The sequence below is a fragment of the Filicampus tigris genome, chromosome 10 (genome assembly GCF_054856515.1).
Source record: "Filicampus tigris isolate MCC_2025a chromosome 10, RoL_Ftig_1.0, whole genome shotgun sequence".
Lineage (NCBI taxonomy): Eukaryota > Metazoa > Chordata > Actinopteri > Syngnathiformes > Syngnathidae > Filicampus > Filicampus tigris.
In genome coordinates this window covers 11,600,001-11,620,000 of record NC_141226.1, presented here as the reverse complement: position 1 = coordinate 11,620,000, position 20,000 = coordinate 11,600,001, and the positions used below count along the sequence as shown (strand labels likewise).

At 41.0% G+C, this 20,000-nt stretch overlaps 1 protein-coding gene across 12 annotated transcripts in view; it reads right to left on the bottom strand.

The window, feature by feature from the left end:
• LOC147140821 (receptor-type tyrosine-protein phosphatase F-like) overlaps positions 1–20,000 on the bottom strand; it is a 238,488-nt gene that overhangs the window by 178,369 nt on the left and 40,119 nt on the right. The window lies entirely within an intron of this gene.

Below are 20,000 nucleotides of genomic sequence, written 5' to 3'. Positions count from 1 at the left end.
CAGGCATTCCCCGGCGGTGACATTTGATGAGTCACAAAAATCCAAAGAACTCAACTCAAGGACACCGCTTGTCCAAATGTCACAGGTGTGATGAAGACCCCACCTGAAGAGATTAATAGGTGCACCCTACTGGCAGAAATGTATAAATGCAAGAACTTTGCTCCTGACAATCACATTTGCATTAACACTGGTTGAAAGGGAAAAATATGCAAAATAATACTTAAATTCAGCAGGGTTTCAAGTGTGCGCACCAACACACACAATCCCCAATCACACTCATACCAACTCCCTGTGGTCAAACTCTGCTAGCCACGGAGCTAATCATCCACAACAGATGTTCAAAAATGTTCAGCGGGATTTATGACAGAGCTCAAAGGAACAGCCAAGTCAGCCTCCGGGTGCTCTTTTTTTCCTCCCTCCTCTGTCCTACAAGGACGAGGGATGGCACCGAGAGGAGGATGTCAGCACAACCATTCTCGCCTTCCAAAATTCCCTTGCTCTGTGAGATTCGCCATCCGAGACGACAGCGCCTTAATAGATCACACGGCCTCGGGACCTTGAGGGAAGTTTGCTCATTTATCCCGGTAATACTGTGTGGACTGTAACTTGGCTCATCCGGCAATACTTCAACCATGTTCCCCCGTCCATGTAATGATTTTTTTTTTTGTTTTTAATCAGTGACATTGCTGACACTGCAAGTCACAGCCAAGACAAATGATTGCAGATGATGCCATTCATAATATCATGCAAGATTGGGGATTTCATAATGGATAAAAGACTATAATATTCACCATATTTTAGTTATTCCGACATTCCAGTGGTTGAACAATGCCAGACCCCAAATATACTCAGACATCAGTTTCAATTTAATGAGTAGTGGTATGACATCACCACAGAAGAGCATAGCATGGCGAATAAAGAATTATAAGTGTATCCGTCCTGGCTGTACAGCACAATATGGCTAAATCGATAACAACAATAAAAAATAGTATGAATATAAGACAGTACAAGCTCAAGGCAAATGCCCTTGAAATCGTCCCATTCAAAATTCAATCAAACTGGTCTGGGGGGGGGGGGGGAAACTATCCTCAAAAGGATTCGCTTTGCTTTTTCCTTGGCTTTTTATTTAATGGCACCATAGACAGATATCAGCAGACAAAAAGTAATGATGATCATAAAACAGGAGAATAAGAACTGACTGTAATGTATAGCGGTAGCATACCGAAACAAAGTGGTCCTCGTGTCAGTTCTGGCTGCTTCAGTGCAATATGGCGAAGTCGACAAAAACAAAAACAGAAGAAGGGAATTAACACCAGATATGATCTCCGTTTAGCCCTAACACTAAGTAACTCACCATTACCTGGGTACTCTGGTCACCAGGCTGTCGGAGCTAGCAAAAAAACATTTTTGTGTATTGCGTGTTATGCAGAGCTGAGCACTTTACCCTTTTTTGCCGGTCCGCCCTCTCTCCGTGATCTGTGTACCCTTACGTCTTCGTCCCTCCGTCCTTATTCATAAAAATTATCGTCCTCTGACCCCGTTCGTCCTCGTCCTTTTAAAGCGCTTCCGTCCTTACATTCCGTCGGTTCGCCCCCACCCCCCAAAAAAGCATCCGTGCCTGACATTATTTCAAGCTCATTAGCTGGCTAATTTCCTATGCACATCCAGTTCCCGGCTGAGAGTATCATGAGTGGATTGAATTGTTTACAACTGTTTTGTAAGCTTTTAGCTGCCAGAAGCCACCGTCGTGATGTGATGATGAAGATGATGATGATGATGCAGTCTGGAGCAAACTAGGGGACATCACGTCAATATTCAAGATTGTGTAATCACACAATACTATTGGGTTTTGTTGCACATTTTCACTTCTTATTGCGGTATTTTGCAATAAAAATAATTATTGCAAAATAAGGCAATGGGCGTCCACTAGACGGCAGACTATGCCCGTGAGAACAATACTGCAGGGAGACAAGCAACTTTTAATTGGGGTTTTTTGTTTTATTTTAACAGTCGTTATCTGCCATGTTTGTCTCCCTTCAATCGTAGTAACGGTGCAGCACTACCGACAAAATACAGCATTTTTAAATAAGTCAACTAAAAGATTCAAACTGCTTATGATGGCTTTCCGCTAAGCGGTAATGTCGAATGTCTCCTAGGCTTAAACTCCACAGCGGAAAATGGCGAAGTGCAATGTGTTCTACATTTCTCCGCGTCGCTAACAATGAGCGACAGCTTAATTTCACTGGAGGCTGCAGATGTGCACATGCAGCAAGAGCAGCAATTGTTTTATCTCAAACTTTTTACTCTGGCTTTGAACAAAACAGGATATGGGTCATCTGATTAAACTGTAATTTCAGCGCCTATTCTGCGTGACAATATAATACTGCTCATTTAAACTCGTAAAATCGTACATCGCAACTATTTGCTGAAAATGGTGGCGGGGGGGACAACCGGTACAGAATTTTGGAACCCTGTCATCGCATTACAAAGACACGGCTGTGCAAGGGAAACTTCTGGAGAACAATTAGCACCCACGCACCCCTGAGAGAAGAAGAAAAGGAACACATTCGCAGAGGATGTAAACAGCGTAGGTGTGCTGAGTGTAGTCAAATGTCATGTTCACTCACAATCAAATTGACGATCAGATCTCACCCCCATAAACGGTAAAAGGAAATAGTATCGACAGGTGTTCAGAGACAATCAGAACCACCAGGATTTCACAATCGGGGCAATCAATGTCCGCAACATTCCCATGGGTAATTGTCATCATTTCTTAACGGTCAGCCAAAACTGTCCCCGAGTAGCACTGAAATGCGTAGGTCAACTGCGGAACCAGTTAATTGCGTTCCGGCATCTCATGCCCTCATTTTGTTGTTAATGCAAGTAACTCTCGTGAATTTACAAATAACACAACTACTTCTCAACAACTGCTTAATGTTATCCATGAGAAATTGTATTGTAAAGCACTTGTCCACTACACCAATGGACAATGGTTGCAACTCAACAATACCCCATACTGTTTTTTGTACAAATTTGTATGGTAAACTACAATCCATCCCCCACTTTGGTGTTCTACAGTATATGAGCTTTCGTAGATACAAAGTATGTATATTTGAAGCCAGCAGAGGGAACACACATACTGAACTGTTTGTTAAGAGACTTGTATGTAGGAGTGGTTTGCAACGGAGTTCCGTTCGCACGGTCGCGATGTAAACCGAATTTGAAGCCAGAAAGTGCTGTAGTCGATCATTGACTCACGTTAACACAGTAGCAAAGTATAAAAATACTAAGTCTAGTAACTTAAGTCGAAGTAGCTAACTGTGCCTTATTGTACCGCTTGACAACATATACACAAAGTAATGCATTGCCGTTTATGCCATTGATAACCTAGAAACGCCGTATGTCGGTACAGTCTTAAATTGAGGACCCCCGTTTTAGAGGTGTAACGGAACATGAATTCCCACTCTTTTAAATTATTCAGTACGGTACAGTGAAGCACAGCGTTCTCACACGGAACATAAAATTAAGAAAGGAACAGGCAGTCCACATTGAAGCACAAAGAAAAAGCAGTGAGACTAGCGACACACTTTTGGTAGAATGTAAACCTTGTTAACTTGTTTGAAAAATGGTTGCAAACTACAGCAGTGCAATTTCTAACAGCATTTAAGCAGCGTCACATGAAGCCCAAGCAAAAATAAATGTAATTGCTGTCATTATAGCACAGGAATAACTCATCTTTTTAAACTGTTATTGTTGCATTACTCTTCAATAATAACAATAACAATAGCAACAACAATAATAATAATCCTAATAATAATCATAATCATAATAATAATAGGGCGACACAGTGGTCGACTGGTTAGCTAGTCCGCCTCACAGTTCAGAGGTCGTGGGTTCGATCCCGGCTCCGGCCTCCCTGTGTGGAGTTTACATGTTCTCCCCGTGCCTGCGTGGGTTTCCTCCCACATTCCAAAAACATGCATGGTAAGTTGATTGGACACTCTAAATGGCCCCTAGGTGTGATTGTTAGTGCGGTTGTTTGTTTGTCTCTGTGTGCCCTGCAATTGGCTGGCAACCAATTCAGGGTGTCCCCCGCCTACTGCCCGAAGACTGCTGGGATGGGCTCCAGCATGCCCGCGACCCTTGTGAGGAGAAGCGGTAGGGATAATGAATGAATGAATGAATGAATAATAATAATAGATTTCATGTCCGAATAAAAAGACAAATTAACAAAGATTGGCCACTCTTTGAACTCACGATACTTCTGTGTTAATGGTTAAACTGTCACATGTCACATGATTTATGGACGCCATGTTGTCAAACATTGCCATTGAATTTTGGAAGATTTAGGCAAAATGGTGGACAACATGGTTGTACCCGGAGGAAACCCACGCAGGCACGGGGAAAAACTCCTTTCAGACGACGCCCGTGAGAGGTACTTCAAACAGATGAATAATTAATCTATTTTGTGTCAAACATTATATTTTTTAACAAACAGTATGATTGCCCTCTTCTCAAGGCCTTGGTTGAAAAATAAATAAATTAAAAAAAAAACAACAAAAAAAAACTATGTCTTACTAATCGTACCTTATTTCTTTTCTAATTTATCAACTGGCCATGATGATAATCCAATGTTAACATACATACATATGTATATATTTCTGTGTGAAATAGTCAATTACGTTGCATTGCATAGTGACGAGGGCAGCGCATGTCACTGTCCAGACTTTGTTTTCTACGGCTTTGGTGTTACATAGATCAGTACTGCGGTTAACTATGACAAGTAGCAATTACTTTAAGAAATACTATTATGCAAATTCAGTGTTTTGGGGCAGAAACAAGCAACAAATATGATCACTAGTGACTTCATTGACAAGTAAAAACGGCCAACACAGAGAGACCACCGCAATCATTGCTAAAATGCTAAATGAAAACTATTGTCTTGAGCGAGGCCCTTTTACTACTTTCCCCACCCCCCACTTTTGAATAGGCTTGCAAAGACCACCACCAACCCCCTCGACAAAGAATGAATTTATAACATTGTGACAAGCACCCATCCCCCGCTCATTCCGCAACACTGAAAAGGGGTGACAACCTTTTCAATCTGAAGGGAGCTTGATGGCCTCAGTAGTGCGATTCAAGCCGGTAGGGAAACAATGCTTGAAAGCTCACCGAGGCTGATGAACACCTGGATCGAGCCAAACAGCTCTACTCGGCAGTAGAGGGCTACAGTCATCGTCTGATGGGAAGAGAATACGCTGGAGGCGGCAGGACGGGGGTGAATCTTTATCAATATCACTGTCCGTGCAAGCCTAACAAGTCCAGTCTGCCAAAACACTCTCTCACGGTTCAGGGAATAAAGCCTCCTAGAGAGTCAGGCGGGGTCGGGCGTCGGTGAGAGGCAGACAGAAGGAAAAGGCATTTTATCACTCATTTTATTCTGCTTCATTTAAAAAGAACTAAATATACACTTCATTCATCACCTCTGTGTTGGAACAATAACATTAAAATTCCTGTGGGAAATGGACATGATTCGAATGAGCTTTTTTTGTTTCTTCCCTTCCGCAATTGTGGATGGGTGCCAGAGAGAAAAATGCTGACCTGTGTCATAAACAGCAAGTTGTGAAAGTTAGTGTGCTGCTGCTTCTGTTGCTGATGGCCTCCTAACATGAGTGCTATGTCATCACGGCCCAAGACACAGCTGGGCAACACCTGTTATTCCCCCCCCCCCCCCCCCACACACACACACACTCCTCGGCCTGCCAGAATTCCTATTGACCGACACTTGGCTACTGCTCTTGTCAACGTGTTAGCTAATTTCCCTCGAGACTGCCATGCAGGAAGCATGTAGCACCTACAGATAAGCGTCGGACTGTAGTTAAGAATGAGGTAAACTATTGGGAGTGATGTACAAATTAAGATAGATTCCCACTACAGGGGTTCCCGTGCTGAAACTGATGCTTGAGCAAAACCAGATATTTCCATTTAATCCTCCAACCCTGAATGAAGTACCTGTTCAGTGCTCGTAAAATTTGTACTAACTGTTGATCGAGAAACTCAAGCACCATTTGCATTTCAGAATTTTTTTTCTGTTGATATGGGTTTTACTGTTTGACTTTAGATTCGTGCTGACTGAAATAGAGTTTTCAAAAACAAATAACGTGTTCAGTTTAAGTCCTGCAAGAACTTTACATACCCGTGAAAGAAAGATAGATTATATTGATAAAAAAAAAAAAAAATCTACGATCCAGAAGATCATGGGTAAACGCGTTGAACCTTGACTATGTTGCCTGTGCTGTCTGCTGATAACCACAACTCCAGCATCATTCAGGAAAGTTTGCATGGTGACAGGATGTGTGTGAGAAGACAAGGACAATGGTAAAAAATGTCAGGGTAATTGCTGGGCTATATCCATATAAACATACATATGCATATTGTGTCATTGTTCCCCCTCCACACACAGATGGGGGTGTGCCTCGTTTGCTTATATTGACTCGCAGGTAACAGGTTAAAGAGTGCAGGGGAAGGGAAACAAGTTGAAAAGGCAGGGGGGGGGGGGGCGTGACAGAGCGGCGCACATCTTTACCCACTACTCATTGAAAATCAAAAGCAACGCACACTCTAAATTACACTCTGCCACTGACAGACGTTGGGGCGAGCAACCCTCCGAGGGGAACAGCGGAGAGTATGCCGCCGAATGCACGAGACAAATCATTTTTATCAGGCACCCCAGTGGGTATTGACAAACTGGGGATGCATTTAGATAGCCCAATTAAAACGAGGAAATGAAGCACCGGCGAGGAACCGAGCCCCCCTCCCTGCCCTCTGGCCCCCTACCCCTGCTCCCCATGGAGACCGAACAGCTCACATTTGCGTGTTCAAGGCGGGCCGCACTTTTAAGGTGAACTATGTATTACAGATGGTGACAAAAGTGGCATAACATCATTTCGCACCACACACCTCTTGTTTGCACAGCTGTAATGCAGAGATAATGGCTGCTCCCGCTTTAAGGATACTCCCAATAGGCGGTGAGGCACACAGCCAGCATCTGAGACAAAGGCTCCGGGGCAAGACAATACAACTTCAAAGGCTAAGTTAGCGATCGATGATATGGATGTTGGTTCCCATTTATCCAAACGCATCTTAGCAGGTGACCTTCATTGGCATACACCTCCTACTCCCAAAGCCAAGCAGGGGCTCAATCGCCTTCTTACTTTCACACCGATTTACTGTACAGAACCTCAGCCCCGATACAAAACAGTTACTCAGCGAGGAAGAACGTTAAGCTAAATCTCATGGTTCAGTACGTAACTTTGTTTTAAGGCCACAGTTCGGTTCACATTGGGCTTGAGAAGTTAACATAATGCTAAACATTAAAATACTTTGTCTTTTGCGGGAACAGGCCTACAACGGCGTTCCGCTCCTTAACTCGTTTTCAAGTCGGAATACTGCCATCAATAATCATCAACCGACATAAAGTCGTAATTACCATAAATACCTTAACGAAAAACACTAGTAGGCCATATATGCTTTATAAAACATATCAAGTGTGCCGGTAACTGATCAAGCCTTCTTGTGCTGCGTGACAACATTTTGTCATTTAGTCAAGGTCTTTACAAATGCTTGCCGTTCGTAACCACGAAACATCATATGTTGTCGTAAACCGAGAGCCAATGAAATCTAAAATGAAACCATCAGTACTAAATTCTCCAGATACTGTAGCAAAATAAATTACACTATAAAATAAATTTAAAAAATTACAAAATAATATATGTAAATAACATGTTCAATCTTATTAGGAAAGTTCAAGATCAATAGTCTGTCTTCTGTAAAGGAAAACAAGGATTCAGGCAAGGTGAATTAAGCTATAAAAACACCAACGGCATTTGTTATTGCTTTGGCACCATCTGCAGAGCCCATGAGAGACTGTTTAAATTCTACTGGAAGTTGTGCTTGCCCCTTGCAACTTTCAAACCGTTTCAAACAAGTCTGACACACTGCCCAAAGCAAATATCACTAGCGATTATGTCCAATAGCCAGAAGCCAAGTTGCAATGTGATTATTTACAGAGTAAGTTCTTTGGCTGGAGTGCAAGTTATTAATTGCTGTCCATTAGCCATTTTATTCAGTGTAGTAACTTGCCTCTGTAGCATACCAAAATAAATAAATACATAAAAAATAAAACCATGATGTGATACCATTGGCTTCATCAAGCCACAATCTTTAACTCTCAATGGTTCTATTCCTGCGGTGATGCTGAGTCTGTAGAAGTAGCTGGGCCGAAAGGCAAAGCTCTGAATTTACCAGTCGATCCTACGCTCACCGTTGCTCACGAGCTGCGAGTTGTGATCAAAAGAATTGGAACACCGATACAAGCAGCCAAAATCAGGTTCCTCCACAGGATGTTGGGGTCTGATTGGTGTAGTGACCACCGTCGTAGTGTCGTAACCCGCTAGGAAGCGTCTGGTAGGCGGCGTGAGTCGTGGCATTTGGTCACTCTGATTGGCTGTTAGCTAGCAAATCAGCGCTCGGAGCACCAACAGGAAGTGACAAATGCGGATAAAGAGTGACCACGCCTTCGCTGCCTTAATCTTCTTACAAGTACAAGAGCGAGGTTTGACAATTTAAGTATTTCATTTTCCAGTATTTCCATTTTCCAATAGATGTCAGACAATAAACCTGTATATGCACCTCAAGTCATTTGTAAGTAATTTCAGACGAGATGAATATTATTCCAGTATTCGTACTTTTTGTGACATTTTTGTCTCACGGTGTGTTGTGAGTTTCTTTTCTAATGTAAAGTGTGACTTGTCTGACTACTGGATGGTAAACACTGTTGTCAAACCAGGTAAAAAGGTTTGATTCTGTCTTCTGCATTACCGCAAGAACACCATTGGGTTGACAAATTAAGCTTTTGACAGCACCGTGAAAACAAAACAGCAGCAATGCATTCTGATTAAATGCAAACAGGGGTCACGGGCTTGTGTCGCATATCAGCTGTGCACGAGAAGAGAAACGAGGAAGGCTTTTAGCGGCATGGTCGAGCCCCAGGGAGCGGTGCCGCCTCAGTCAAATGTCGACGCTCTCAGTCTCTGACAAGCCTGCCTTCCGGATGCTTCCCCCTCTATATTTTTCTGCCTCGACCTGACGATAAGACACCGGCACTCAAGAAGACAAGTTGGCTGACTGGCTACAGTGGAAAGTGTCAACTGCTGATTTAACACTCCGCAGCATCACACCTTCTCCGTGTCACTAACAAATTCCACTTCAACCGAAGTGAAGAACCCACCTTGCTGTGGCTCGCACCCTCCCAAAAATCCTCACAGGGTCTTTTCCATTGTATACTGTGTTCTGATGACGCCTTGTTTTTTTCCAAACATGTTTCGTCAACACACGGGAAAAGTTACAGGGACCAATTAACTTTAACATCGGAGAGCTGTTAGCAAGTCTTGCATTACAAGTCATCTCAGGTTTAAAATTGTTCCCTGAACTGTTGAACTTCCACATTCACTCCAAAACAACGGAAATGTAAACTCCTTAAAGTCTATAATAAAAGCTTTACTACCCACCCAGGCAATACTTTCAGAGCTGGGCACTTTTTTGCCTGGGTTCTGTCCTCGTCCCTCCATTCTTATTCATAAAAATTATCATCCTCCGACCCCGTCCGTCCTTGTCCTGTTGAAGCGCTTCTGTTCTTACATTCCATCAGTCCGTCGGTAAAAGAACCCAACACATCACGCCAGCCGGGACTTGAGCCGGTTAGGGACGATTAGAGGGACGAATGAAAACCTACCTCCATCCTTGCTTTGTCCAACCTAGGGATGGAATCCCCACCTCTGAATACTTTGTCACATCTTAACATTCTTAATGGTCATAGGACAGTAAATAGAATTTAAATGACGCAAAATATAGACCGAATAAAGTAAGTACTCAATCTTTGACAATGGGTAACAGAGAGGGAACAGGGAGGTGTTTGTAGAGCGTTACTGTTACCTTGTAGTCATAATATTTGACACAATTCAGAGGTATACCAAGTTCCCACACGAAACATCAGTCGGGAATGGGATCTGTCATCACCAGTCTACTGCATCAACAAATACAGTTGTAGTTCAACCTCTAGCTAGCAGTCATCACAGCTAGTTATATGGTTTTGGCAGTACGTCAAATTTGTTAACCCATTTAAAACAGCAAGAAAACATCTAGAGACAAAACAACCACTACCTGGGCTCTTCAGATGGAGACAAAGCAATAACAAGTCAAATTCAAGTTTTTTATAACATAAATCACTCTGTTCAAACTCTTATTGTTGCACGCGTCTGCATCATTCATTTCCTAAAAGAAGACCATCAATGTTGTACTGTCCTTAAAGGGAAAGCCTGAGATCATTGCCTGAGGTGTTGCGCGGGAAATTATTCAAATTCACTTTATTCGAGGGAAAATTTGATCTATGTATGTGTTTGTGTGTGTGTGTGTGTGGGGGGGGGGTGTTATGCATGTGTCTTTCTGTAATTCCTGCAACTATATGAGCTTTATGTTTAAAAAAAAAACAAAGCCAATGACTACATTTACATTGAGTCAATAACCCACTTATAACCAAAATATTGGCAGTATTTGGGTTTTTAAAAGCCATGTAAATGCGCACAATAATCCGAATATGCCCTTATTCAGGTTTTTAAAATTCCAAATATCATGCCTTGGTTACTCTTTTTCTAACCTGAATATGTGCGCATTTATTGTCAGGTTCCAGTAAATACCAGAATAAGGTGGATTCTAAAAATGCCAACGCCAAAAGAATTTGAACAAAAAAGTATTTATTTACACAAAAATATGGCCAGACCAACAAAGTACAACATAGAACGCTGGTATAAAGGACCAGGGAAAAATGTAGGAAACCAAAGCGCTTGCAAAAGACAGGGAAAAAACGAGAACCAAAATTGCTTGTTGCCAAAGAACAAGATGATCCAAAACGAGTATAATACAAACCTAGTAAAGATTTAATTTACAAAACTACTTACATGAACCAAGGAAGGGTACTAGGGAGCAAACAGGAGATAACAAGACGAGTCTAGAAAATTCGACAGCTTGGGATCAGAGACATGAGCAAAGCGAATAATCCGACAGTGAGTTGTGTGCATGGCAGTTCTTAAGTACTTCATTGATTAAGATAGTGAACAGGTGCTTTGCAGCGGATCCACCTACTGCCCCTACTGGAGCAACCGGGAACAACAAAAACAAAACATGACCACAACAAGAACAGACCATGAGATGTATATGCCCATCATAATTCCCTGATTGCACGGGATACTCTGCGCATGCTCAACTGCAAGGAATTTTGGTTTTTGTAGTTCAGTTTTGTAGTGCTTGTATGTGCGATGTTTGTGGGAATACACAATTAGTGATAAACGAAACATAGCGAAAGCTAGAATAAGTACGACACCACATTTTTTAAGCCAGGAGGAAACTGTCTGCTTCATTCGTACGGTGAGTACGGTGAGTGACACGCATGTGTTTTGTTGACGGTAGCATGTAACAAGCGGAAATTACGTCTATTTGCGTCACAATGTCGATGTGTCGGCACTTGAGTCGTGTTATTCAAATGCGGCAGTAACTCTGTCGCCTCACGCACATGTAAACGGGTTATTCCAAATGTTTTAGAAATCGGATTTTGACCTTAACACGAACATTGACTGCGTGTAAACACATTCAATGAGTAAGTGCATTTGTGAGGAAATTGAGACAAGATCTTTTTATTTGGTGGTGTGCTGTGCATTTTTTTGTGTGTGTATATGTACTTTAGCTCAATAACGTTTGGGAAACACAGTCTTAATATACCCAATGCGAATCCTACCATGACCTTAAAACCCAAAACAGATTGTTATGTTACTGAAAAAAATATTTCAAGCTCAATCCTGGCTGGGCATGTGAACTTGCCCAGCAATATTAGACCTATTCCATCTTTTTTCAGCATGAACTATAGAACTCTTAAAGAAAACTCCAAGTAAAAACACATTCCTTATACCCAACTAATCCTCACACAGTGGTGGACATTCACGTGAGAGATGAAAAGCCTGCCTAGTGAAGGGAGTAATCCATCACTCATGCCATTTCACTTCAACATGGGGTGCTTTCCTTAGACGACGGCTTGACAATCCACAAGATAATAGTCCAGTGTTGGCCAAAGAAAATGGTATCAATGGAAAAAGAAAGGAAAAAGTCCCTGGATAAACACATTTTTGGGCACCAAACATTACTGATACACAGTAGTGAGGCTGTTCATAAATGTGGGAGCTAATAACGACACACGTCCATGTTTTCTAAATCTATTGAGCTTCACAAGAACTCCGAACCACTCCTCTCTCCATTAACCAGGCAGAGTTGAGGGGATGACAAATGGACGTCAAGTAAGACCCAAAATAATTACGGGGATGAAAAATTCAACACAAAGCTTCTTATTATAGCATTGCTGCCTCATACATTCATGAGGGAAGGACGAGTGGGTTCATGAGCTTGCTAATGGGTGAAGAAAAGGCACTTCCAGCCTCCCTATTTAACTTGCACGTTCTAATACCTACCTCTGGAGTTTCTGACACATTAAATCCAGATTGAAAGCGTCTGGTCTTTAGAAAAGCGAGATCCACCAGGGGGGTGAATGAACAAGGTAGTACAGATCTCAACTTAAGAGAGCCAAGAGGAACATTGAAAGCCCTCTGTGGCTCATCACTAGAGAATCTTACAATGTATCTTGGAGTAGAAAGCTCTTTGAGGCGTGAATAAAAGGCAAGGGGGGAAAAAAACGCTATTCATAAGAAACTGCAGTGTGGGAAACAAATTACCTGACCACCAAGCTCAACATTTCATCTTTCCAGTGTATATTGTACGTTACGTTTCATTTAGTTTCTTACCAAATTTGGCTTATTGAATTGACTTTGAGCTGTGACTTCAGGCTCATGATCACAAACGGAGTTTAAACTCAAAGCAAAACAGCAGAACCTAATTTAAGTTTGGATTCTTACAAAATAAACCAGCTCCTTGAGAGGTTTTCAAGATGACAGTGTGAAAATGACGTTTTTAACGACAATTACCGTTACAGTAGACTCTTGACCATGAATGGATATCGTTAAGACTTTAACAATACTACTACTGGTAACGGTGCTACTTATCGATACGATACTTTAACAGTACTCGTATTGATACTTTTTTATTGAGAAAAACATTCAAACTATTACAAATAACTTTTTTTTTTACTTGTCTTGCAACTGCAACAACAATGTAAAATAAATACATAAAACGTGATATTTTACACAAAATGAAAAGAAGAAGAAAATTAGAGAGCACAGAAAAAAATACTTATAATGTTAAAAATAAAAATAATCCTTTATTGTTCATCAAAACAGCGGTGTAGGACTTCGGAAGACGAGGCAGTCATACTAGGTCTTTTGCGGCCTTGTCTTCCAGCGGGTTTTGTCGTTAGGCAGTCGAAATATTTTGCATTTCACCATTGATTGTGATGCGCTTTTGCTAACTGTTTAAGGTTGCATGCGGACAAGCATTGCAACTTACATTTAAATGACGAACTGCACTTTGGCAACATACATTATCACTATCAAATAAATAAGTGCTAGGATGCTACGTTAGCATAGCAACTGAGCTAACGCATAATAACAGATTCCAACTTGTGTCCCCGAGAGTATAGTTTAAATGTCATTAAAACGTTTCCTGTTTACAAAACAAATAACCACTTTTATGTTTCTCAACCGTGACTTCAAAACCAACGAACCATGAATTTAGCCGTACCTTTAGACACTTCCCTTGTTGGTGCAAACAAAGCCCTCCCTTTCATCTGCAGTTCAGTTCACAAATAATATACATGTTCTAAATCTAATTCTTAGATTTTGTTCCAGTTTTTTCCCCATGACTTAGACCTACATTCCAAAGATTTACAACACACTGGGGAATCGGCAAAAAAGGTTGAATGAGCTTGGCGAACAGCATTAAAAAAAAAAAAAAAGTTGCTACTTTGTTTCATTTGTCTGACAGCATTGATTTATGATACTAAATAAAGGCTACATCTAGGACACGTTTATCGCTGGAGGTCTTAGCAAAACTGTGCTCTTATTGTGCTGTAAATGGTGTATTGTATACACAGTGACAATGAAAAAGGACTATGTAAAAATACATTATTTAAAGTAGGTTTTATGTGCCAGTTTGCAGTCTATTGATTAATTCCACCAATGCAGCAGCGCATATGCAGATACATATTGAAATTGTGAGGCCACATGGACGATTTAAGCCGTGAAATATGTCCGCCACTGAAGTAAAACCCACCCCGTGAGTGACTATGCAAATTAGTCTACATGTCACACACTCCCAGCTTAATTGGCAATTTAAATTAAGTAAGTAAAAAAAAAAAAAAAAAGGGAACTAAATAATATAAGTGAAGGAATGGGGAAAAACTCTCTGGGGGCAAAACATGCCAAAAAAACTCAGCGCTAGTTGGCCCAAATGGTAAGTGACTAAGTTGTCATATTAATTTAATCCTTAAGTAAACTAATTTCCAGCCTCTCCGTCAGCTACTTGCCAGTGCACAACATTAACAACTATTAGCATATATTTATCAGCCTTTGTACATATGCGGACATTTTGGATAACCTCTAAACAGTCCATAGGCTTCATCGGGATAAAAATAAATATTTGAAGGTTAACAAACAATAAAACGGCAATGAATAATACAACTAAAGTAAATTGAAACTAATCACCGTTCTAAAATGCCTGATAAGTCACAAAATGGACAGGAGACATTTTTTTCCATGCCATTCATTACCCCGGATAGTGACGTTAGCATAAAATGGATTTCCTCTTATGTGGTTATCTCACTTCTGTGGTGCATACCTTCAAAATATAATATTAACCTTTTTATTCATCGATGCTAACCTTCATCGTCCATTGTGATGGTGCTTGAATTTCCAAGTGATAGTGACGCTAAATGACTTGAGCCTTCCACTTGTGTTGACAATAATCAGAGCAGACAAGTAAACAGCTAAAACGTGCCTTGACCTTTCAAGTGTAAAAAGGGACAGATAGCGTTACAAAATGTGTGGAGACAGTAAAAAAAAAAAAAGTGTTACCACCGATGGTTGGTTGAAGACCTGGTCCTGTAATCTGACCACGGATACAGACACAATTCTGCACACGTTTCAAGTGAGACTTTGACAAGAAGGGAATGTAGGATCTCCTGCAACCCCCGCTGACCCAGCTCTTTACGGACACTGCCATTTGTTATGCTCTGGATTCCCATTACTTGTAAACTAAAAAGTCGCCTGGGAAATCCATCTGCTAGTGTCAGGTTGATCAAGCAAAGACGGAAAAGGAGGCAAATGATCCTGGAAATATCGCCACAACTTGATTTGAAGGTTTGCAGAAGTCAGTATACCCAAGCTCATGGACTTGGATAGAAAAAAAAAAAAAAAGCAATTATGCTCCATTTTGGTGAAATATTGGGTCGTGATATTTTTGGGGAACAAGATGAGTGCCGCTAAACGCGTTGCAGAGTCACTTTTAAGTCGGTAATAATCGCCTCCCTGATGGCAAATCAGCTACACTTCTGACAAGCATCAAAGGGATGATGAGGAAAGACGGAGAAGCCAAGCTAATTGCGAAGCGAACTTTAGGCTGACATGTAATCGTAAAACATCGGAATTAGATGCTTGGGTGATCGAGTACACTTTTCACAGAAATCTGGCTGGAATCACGTAAAAGTCTGAACAGCAAAATAGCAGGCAATTTAATAAGTGTCTCTGTTACTACGCTTCAGAGTAAAAAGGACTGAAACTGGAAACAGAAAATTAACTAGCTTTCGTTATGACAAACGTCAGCCGGAGGGAGTGGCATATAAACTTCAAAACATTAATAAACTATAAAATATTCATAATGTCAGTAATGATAATTAGGGATTGACCACTACGCTTTTTTCAGGGCCGATACCAATACCGATTATTCGTAGTCAAGGCGACTGATAACCGATATTTGAAGCCGGTATTTATTTGTAGAAAAAAGGGGTAAAATGGTGAAAATAAAAATTCCAACACTTGACTTCGTTTAAATGCCTTTAAGACCATGTTTATCAAACAACTTTTGTGATTTACTAGATGTTAAAGCTTTTCTAGATCTTAAAAAAATACACAAAATCAAAAAAAAAGTGCAGGGAGCTCCCAGGCTCAGCTGCATGTCTTATAGTTCAATGAAAACAAACATCTCCTTACAGTAAATACTTTTCTAAAAATCCACTATAACTGAGATGTTTATCTTTCACACATCTTTGTTTTAAAGTTCAAAAACATAAAAGTGAATCCTCAACGCAGCTACTGGCCAGAAAGATAAGTATGTTTCCAAGACCGGACTTTCACATGCAATACTTTGCCGTCAATTTTTGCACCATGTACAGCATTTGGAGCGGTGGTTGTTTTAAAGTGCTCTATAAAGTTGAGTTTAGCTTTTCATGACATGGCTTACACACAGACACGCACACACTGGCACTCATATCTTACTTTTATCACCATTTCCCTATATTATAAGCAACTTTACTTCTTTTAGGAGCCATGTCATTCACAAAGCAAATTAACTGTTGTGACATTGGGGGAGTGGTTAGCTTGAGCCGCAAGGCAGCTTACTGTGGCGAGCAGAACTGCCCCTTGTGTTTATATGACATAGAAGGGCTCATAGTAATGTTACAAGTGAGTTATAGTAGACTGACATTTACTAAAATTTCGGCGAAATGACTGAAATTGAAACTAAAATTTAGAATTGTGCTTGAAATTGCACCACTGAAAATGTTTCTGGATAAGATAATACAGTTTACAAATACATCTTGCTGCTATGCACAATGTGTATTTAAAGGGGAAATTTAAGAAAAAAAAAACTAATCGTAGCAAAATTAAACCAACTGTTCATTCGTTATATTGTCGTATTTTTATTGTTTCATAAAAATTGCTCCTCAAGAAAGGGAGTATATAAAGGTGCGGCGATTCTGTGGATTTTTCTTCCACCGCTAAGGGCGGCCTAACCGGAATTACAATACAATACAACACAATTGCCATTAACAGGGTTTGACTGCAGGAGGAGGAGTTCAACAGGTGAGGCGTTTATGTTGTAAACCAAGGGCCCCCATTTTTATAACGTAACATGGCAGCAGTCACGAGCATAGCCGCCACAGCCAGAAAAACACATATTTGTCTTACCTACGTGCCAATATTTCTGTTTCTCCTAGAATTCATTGTGAGCTGTCACCGGGGTAACTTAAAGCAGTACGACACAACCAGCAGGAAAGGGAGATGGGGTGACCAGTGGCTTATTTGCATGTGACAGGACAGCCACCCAAAACCGTCTGATTTGAAAAGGGGTGTTAGACAGTTGAAGTCTTCTGTAATTACTGATCCCTGGGAATTAAATCAATAAATGAAATCTATTTCATCTGTAGGGAAAAATGGCATGACATCTCTTTTGAAATTTAACAACTGTTCAGTTTAAAGATTGAAAACCAGTGGGGCTAAAGTTGTATTAAAGTCACAAACTCAAGACAGGATCTGGTGTGTCATTTTGCCACCAGTGGGGAAAAATAAAACCAAATACTTGGCTTTCTATTGATCAGCGTAGACAGTTTTTGATTTTGCACTGACTGTGATGACTGGGTAAACAGAGTCAAGGTGTAATAAAGGACATCAAAATCAGATGAAGCAAAGTGGGATCAGTGCATCTCTACTTCTAGGTATAAATGTGTGCAACACCTGATAAGTGATGGCCACCAAGAAAAAAAATAAAAAATTGGGGCATCAGACCTGTTTGTCCGGCATTATTTTTTTGCTTGCAATCGAAGATGGACAGACATCCTTGAGGCCCTTCTACATGCTTGCCTGCGTCAATAATACGGACTGACGTTCACAAGATACTTTCAAGGAGAGGCCGTCGGTTCGCGTCGGCCAGTGTGCTCGCCGTGAAAAAAACAAATGAGAACTGACAATCTACGGGATAGTCTGAGAACATCCTTGTTGGTCCCAACATATTTACATGCCTTTATTTTGCAGCTAAAATAGATAGCAATTAACCAAAACGAGTACCAAAATGGGAAATTTGCATCTCACTTTTTGCCACCCTTGTTTCAGGGTAACAAGGTACTGGGTTCTTAAGCACACCCATTTTAAGCAAAGACACGAGAAGGAAGACAAAAAACCCAAGTCATATGATCCATTTCTACAGCTTTGCTCTAAAGCCTCTAATTAGTTGAGACATTTTGCTTCGATGGCTTAGCATCTTAGCCACAGGGGGATTTGGAGGGGGTATAGTGGATTAGGCTGGATGTGGTCTGCCAAGGGGGACACAACCTAAAATATGCTGATTCAAGAAGCTACATCCTTTTCCCCCCCAATACAATAAAATAAAACCCTGAATATTGTGAAAACCACAAAGTCTTCCATTAACCACTGTGTCAGACAAGATGTCAGCAAATCTCACGAGACTTCAGCAAATCTCCTGACACTTCAACTCGGTGGATTAACTCCACAAGCATAGCATTGCTAGCAACTCAAATGTATATCCTGGCTGCTCTGCACAATATAGAGAAGTCAACAATAATTTGGTGATAATTAGGCAACTACTGCAATCAAACTCCTGCACCATAAATTCATCTTTCATACTAATGATTTTGTTCAATTGGCTTATCTGCTCTTTGTTTGTTTTTGATATATGCATCTCTGTCCAGGCTGCTCACTACAATTTGGCTCCAAGTCAACAATAAATGGAAAATAATAATAATAATAATAATAAAGCAACTGGCATTTTTTGACTGAATTAGACACTTCGTTAGTCGCCTTCCCAGTGACTGATTAGGCACACCGCTCATTGTTAATTGTAACCATCTTCGTCTAGGCTGGTCAATACAATATGGCAAAGTCAGTAAAAGGGTGACAAGAATAAGGCGACAGCCTATAAATAAGCAGAGTGGTCGGAGTGAGAGATTTGTATTACATGGCAGAAATTGCAAGCATAGCCAATCTACAGCCAGAAAAGAACCCTATGAACTTTAATACATTGCCTATACATTCAAGCAAAGGTTTGATGATGCCACCAGTTTGACCCTAGAACAACATCCTGTAAAACTTACAATCTAATGTCAGCAGGATTGAAGTCATCCCAACCGATTTTCCCCTCGCATCATAGTTCAGAAGCAAAGAGAGGCCCGAGATAGACATGTTCATTAGCCTATTGCTGAGACAAACACATCTGATGGATTAAACAGTGAAATATTACAAGATGCTTGAACCGCTGTCCTGCTCAGGGAGATCAAAGTGGGCCCTGAGGGTCTTGCGAGCAACGGGGGAGCGAGATTGGTTGGAGCCGAGCTCCAAAGGAACAAGTGCTGGACCGAGAAGATACAACATCAGACGCGTGTGCTGCATTCCCTTAGGCCTGTTCCTTCACAACTGTCAGCCTGCCGTGTACAAAATGAGCTGCATAGAGAGGAAGGGGTTGGTGGTGGGGGGGAGGGGTTTGCCAACATTCTGTCAAAGCGCCCTTCTCATCTAACAATAAGCATAAGCCTCATTTGCCTGATCGGGGGGCATTCAATCCAGGATTTCATAAAAGCCACCCCACCTGCAAATGAATATTCAACTGAGAAAGATGTGACGCACTTGCAAAACATGGGAAGGTCGATCAAAACGAGACCTCTAGCAAAGTTGGAAGCCCTCAAACACTGTTCAATGAAACTGAAAACTCTTGTTTCACCGTAGAAAGTTGGAGGTGTCTAGTTCAAATAACACTGTGATGGAATAACCAAACTATTAATGACCTTCTAAAAACATCAGTGAATGGGCAGTATTACAGCAAATATGACGGGTCATTAACTGTTCTCACACAAAGTGATGACGTTTCAGATTTCAAGGTCGTGAGTTCAAAAAAAAGGACATTGCCGATGAGAAATGCAGTTTTGTAATATTGCACTCGAATAG